The sequence below is a fragment of the Castanea sativa genome, chromosome 1 (assembly GCF_040712315.1).
Source record: "Castanea sativa cultivar Marrone di Chiusa Pesio chromosome 1, ASM4071231v1".
NCBI lineage: Eukaryota > Viridiplantae > Streptophyta > Magnoliopsida > Fagales > Fagaceae > Castanea > Castanea sativa.
Window position 1 is genome coordinate 81,430,077 of NC_134013.1, and position 6,000 is coordinate 81,436,076.

Sequence of the window (6,000 nt, forward strand, 5' to 3'; positions counted from 1 at the left end):
TATCATTATAGCATGGCTTTCATAATTTCCACTCTTATAAAAATTGGCTTTATATAGAGGGAAATCGTGGCTGTACAAATGTCATTCTCCAGCAAACAATAAATCTTAATTAAATTAGAGGAAGAGAGAAAAACATACTATAGTATATATGTAGGAGTCACCATTTGAATCTCACACTCTCAGTACGTAACTTCCCTATATAGGTTCAAGAAAATAATGGAAGCATTATTTTTTGGGATCTATATATATTTGTTTAAAATTAATAAGTACAATGAAAAGCTTGTTTTTGATATTAATCCTATGACTACTTTGTGCGGCTTACTATATATATATATATATATATATATATATATATATATATACAAATGATATATTTTGGATCTATTCTTACCAGGTCACATTATATAGCTTGGACTCTTATATATAATATTGGTTCATTATGTGTTCTCATTTGATAGTCACTTCACATTAATTTTAAATTATTTTCTCATCGTTTATCTGAGGATGTTTGCTGACTTTGTGATTGATATATATATATATATATATATATATATATATATATATATATATATATATATATATATAATGTAATTTTAATTAAGAATTTTATAACTCATTTAGTTGACATTTTTTATGTTTTAAAAAGAGATTAATATTACTTTTTTGAAGTAAAAAAAAAAAAAAGATATGTAGAGTTTAATTATACCTATATATTGGAATAATTTCTTGGTTGAGGGAGGTATAATTAAACTCTACATATCTTCTTCTTCTTCTTCTTCTTTTTTACTTCAAAAAAGTAATATTAATCTTGTTTTAAAACATAAAAAAAATATCAACTAATTGAGTTATAAATTTTTTAATTAAAATTACATTTTCTCGGTATTTGTTCTGCATTATATAAATTTCATCAAAAAAGAAGCTCCACAAATAAAGCATTGCAGAGTTCACCATAATTGCTGAAGACACATGTCAGTCCTGTGCCATGGTGTTATGATAGTTTGTGCACTATAGTTTTTTTTTGGAAAGGTTGTGCCCTATAATTTTAAAGATACGCATCCTTCCTTCATATACAAAATAAAGAACGGATTATTGCCATCTGTTTTTTTAGACATGATAAAATTTCATCCTATGATATTAATTTTACAATGATTATAAAAAAATTTACTACTTAATTAAGCTAACTGAAAATCTAGAATTTGCATTCTTCGCATATCTAAGTCACTATTATCCCAAAAAAAAAAAAAAAAAAAAAAAAAAAAAAAACTGAAATGAAAGTAATAGCATTGCTAAACTAAACATGATATGGGCAAAAAAAAATTTCTCACTAGGCAGGTTGAGAAGTATTTCGTGTATATATGCCAAAAAATGAATAAATAATTTTTCATATATGCACATGTGATGTCTCATGCACAAAGATACTCTTTAAACTCCATGAACCCTTTGGTTGGTTGTATAAGCCAAAAGAAAATTGCCTTTGAAATTGTCCTATAGCTAGCAAGCTAATTAATGACAACTAAACTAACATATATGTTTCCTAGAAAAACAAGTAACGTCGCTCTGTTTATTTCAGCAATGATGTTTTCTAGAAAATGAGTTATTTTTTAAAAAGCATTTTCTATAAAACTATCTCATTTTCTAATGTTTGGTAGCAACTTTAAATGAGTTGAAAAACAACCTCATAACTTCCCTTATTTAGCTTGCTGTGAGATAGAGTTGTTTTCTAAAAAAATTTAATGGAAAACAATCTCCAAAAATAAGCCATACTTTTTATGTTGACCAAAGATAGTTTTCCTTTTACTCATCTTTTTTTATGCTACCAAACACTGAAAAATAAGGAAAACTATTTTTACACAAAGTTTTTCATTGAAACAAAAGTAGCGTTAATTTCATCATTACGCTCTGTTTGTTTCAGCATTAACGTTTTCTGAAAAATGATTCATTTTTCAAAAAGCATTTTCTAGAAAATTATTTCATTTTCCAGTGTTTGATAACGACCTTGAAAATGAGCTTGAGAATGTATTCTAGTGTTTGGTATGCAATTTTTTAAAAATATTTATTGTATAATTTAAAACATGTATATTATGTAAACTAACTAATGTAATCATTATAAATAAAAAACCAAGAATGAATTTGGTTTTTATACTAAAATTTTGAAAATATACAATCAAAATTAATTAATTATCAAATTTTCATGATCTCTGCCACTCATCTTGTTCATATATATAGATAGTAACGTACGTACGTACACACACACATATCAACCATTTGCCTCTCTCTCTCTCTCTCTCTCTCTCTCTCTCTCTCTCTCTCTCTCTCTCTCTCTCTCTCTCTCTCTCTCTATATATATATATATATATATATATATATATATTTGACAGGAGAATATATTTTCAATAAGTATAAATAACAATAATTTTTAATTATCTACTTTTTTTGTTGGTATACTAATTATTTATTATGATCAACCACAAGTCTTCAATATTACTCTAAATTATGTATTTACATAATGTACTGCATAATATATCATCACTGTATAGTATCTGCCAACAAAAAAAGTATTTACCAACAAATGCAATTCTTCTAAACAATTATCATTCATTATATAACAATATTATTAGTCCACGGTAAATATTGTCCCATGTAAAAGCAATTTAGAGCAATATAGGTACTATGTTTAAAATTTCTATCTTTTACTTCATTCATTCATTCTTCTTCTTTTTTATTTTTTTGCACTTTATGTATGAAAAAGAAGTAACTTCTGCCTGGAGAAATAGTTAGAGAGAGAGATCTATGAGAAGAGGAGAGACCAGAGTTAGTGATAGTGAGGGTGTGAGGAGAGAAAAAGTAAAGGGAAGAGAGAAAAAGTGAGAAAACTTACTATGAGAGAGAGAAGACGCCAAAAAATTATGTTTTTCACAGTTATAGACGAAGATAATATTTATAGAAGATGCAAAGTGTGAAAGAGAGATTGTTTTCCAAAAATTTTTTTTGGAAAACAACTTATAGAAAATAAGCCTTATTTTTATTTGGGTTTTCCGTTAACCAAAGATAGTTTTCCATTGACCAGATTTTTTTTGTGCTACCAAACATTAAAAAATGTAAAAAATTATCTTTACAGAAGGTTTTCCAACTAAACAAACAGAGCGTTAATATTCTGTCTTTTCTGCTTTGTTGCGCTCCCTAAAAATCGAATAAAAATTGAGTTGTTGGCTGTTCACCTCACCTTTTCCATTGGGAAATTAATAATGATTATAAGCACGGTCTTGAGTCTTGACACGCAGTACATGTATGAGAAGACAGCTAAACCAAATAGCCTGAATTATCAAAAATTATAGTTCAATTATATAATGTGCTTTTTCTTAAACTGTTGACAAAGACATTTTGACAGAGACAAGGCAACAAATTACAAGAGCCCAGGAGTAAAATTTAGTTGTGCATGCATACACACTAACGTAGAAATGAAGCAGCTAACTACGGTACCCTTTTACACCCCGAAATTTTTTGAAGGCTAAGGTTCATAACAAATGTATTGAATTCGATTTCGAAAAAAAAAAGTATTACAATCACTGCCTTTATTTTTTTAAAGGTTGCCATTTCTTAAGGGCTTGACATAAAATTGGAATAAAAAAAAATTGCAATTGCAATATATCTATGGTATTTATCTTTCGTTCTTGCATTACAATGAAATCATCCACTCCAATTGATTTTTCAATTTCCTCTAATTTTTAGTTAATATGCAACATGCGCAACAATCTTTTAATTTTTAAACGTCACATATCTTATATTTAAATAAAAATTGGAGGAAAATTGAGGATTTAAAAAAAAGAAAATCTTATTTGAACTCTCTTTTTAATTACTAGTGCATCAAGTGGCTTTCGATTTTATAGAAGTTAAAATCATAAAAGGAAAAAAGCTTCAAACTTCTTATATCTGGAAATTTTGGGATATAAAAATTTTTCACAACGTATTTTATAATTGTTAAAGAATTCAATTTGTAGTGATTTATCAATAATATGCATATGTGAAGGATTATTACTCCCGTCACAACTTACCCCGTTCGATAGCAAGTTGTGAAAAATTAGTGTTTGTATCATTAATTGCTCAATCATGTCTCCCACCTTGAATTTTTCTGACAAACTATATATTTACGTTTTGAGACTACTTAAATTTTGGGCTACAAAGTTTCATAATAAACTACTAATATTTTCAGCCAAAACATCTCTAAATAGCAAATGTTAGATTTTGAGATTTTTTTTTTTTTTTTCCCTTCTGCAAACAAAGCAAGTACTAAATTGACAAAGATGGATTTTATACTTTGCTTTTTAATTTTCCGTAAGATGCAAAATCTAAGAGTTTGAACATCCTATCGTGAATCGTGACCAAAAAAACGAGGTTTTTTTTTTATTAAAAAAAAAATTCCTTTCCCTTATGAGGGGTGCCATTAATTAATTCCAAGGCTCATTTTTGCTACCATCCTAACCCTGACACTGTTTTTTTTTTTTTTTTTTTTTGGATTCTCTCTCTAAATCCTAATCCTAGACTGGTTGATACTAGAATGTGTATGTAAAAATACTTGGTTGGTCCAAGATAAATGCCAATCAAATGGACCTGTTTCAGTTCGTAGTAATTGGAGAGGATCATAATCGGACTTATATATTCATTGTCTTAATTCCTCTGGACATTCCAATTGTTCAAAGGCCATTGTTTACTGTGGAAACCATGGACCTCATACTCCCTAATCCTACACACTCTTGCTGGCCCGCAAGGGCTCCAGAAGGAAAGAGCCAGAGGCACAATCTGGAAATTATTGTTCTAACTTCGATCATATAATGTTATAGCCAGCATACCAGCCTATGCAATTATTTTGATACTTATGATAGGGCCGCTTGCAATGCAAGTCTCCTGTAGCCTGTACTACAAAATCCAGCAATATTTTCTTTAATTTATTGGAAATAAGAAAAGAGAAATGATATGTCCACAACATTTTTACAACAAATTTTAAGTGACAGACTGTTATTAGTTGTTATTATTAGGGCAAAAATGTAATCTTATCGTTAGGTTCAAATTTAAACCAATAACAACTAACCACCTATGATTTGTTGTGAAAATATTGTAAAAATGTTTTGAATGTAGCACCTCTTATAAGAAAATTGCCTCACCCTCTTAATATTTTTCGTTAAATTCAAATCTTCCAAATGGAGTGTTTTGTTTCTCCCTCTCTTTCCCAAAATCTATGCCAGGGTGTGGACACGGCCACGTGACGCTTCTCGGGAAAGGTTTTTTTTAAGAAAAAGAAAAGTTTGATTTTTTTGAGTATTTTTTACTACTAAGAAAATCATGAGTCTAAAAAAAGTCGAGGAGTCGCCACTTATTTTATTATTATTTTTTTTTGCAAGGGAAAACAAAACAAGAAATAAAAACCCTTTTTTTTATTTGATTGACTCAATGGATAAGGAAAGTGGTTTACATCCACCAAGGACAAGTTCGGGGGTCAAATTACGCCGTGGGAAGGTATGAGGCACCCACGCACGCCCGATATGTCTACCGGCCTCTACTAATTAAGTAAGGACTATTTGATGTTCAATTAATTGTTCAATGGGCACAATATTATTAACCAAATTCATTACACCGAATCAAGCAAGTAGTTGATTTTATGGCATGGTGGCCTAGAGCTAGATCATAACACAAGATAACGATAGATAAAATAAAGAGCGGCAAATTAATAACAAAACAAAATGACGACCAAGAAATTAACAAGCATGTTAAGAAATTGACATAACAACTACTAAAAAAAAGAAGCATGTGTAAACTTAAACTCTTCCAAAATATGATGTGGGTAATATGAGAACATTTCATTTTGAGGGACAAGAAGAACTGTAATCTTTTTAAAGAAAGAAAAAGTGAGGGCTTAATCAGATTGGCTTGTGACTTGGCATTGATTTGAAGTAAAAAAAAAGTTTTATTCTTATTTTTTTCTTGTGAAAACCGAAACCATGGACT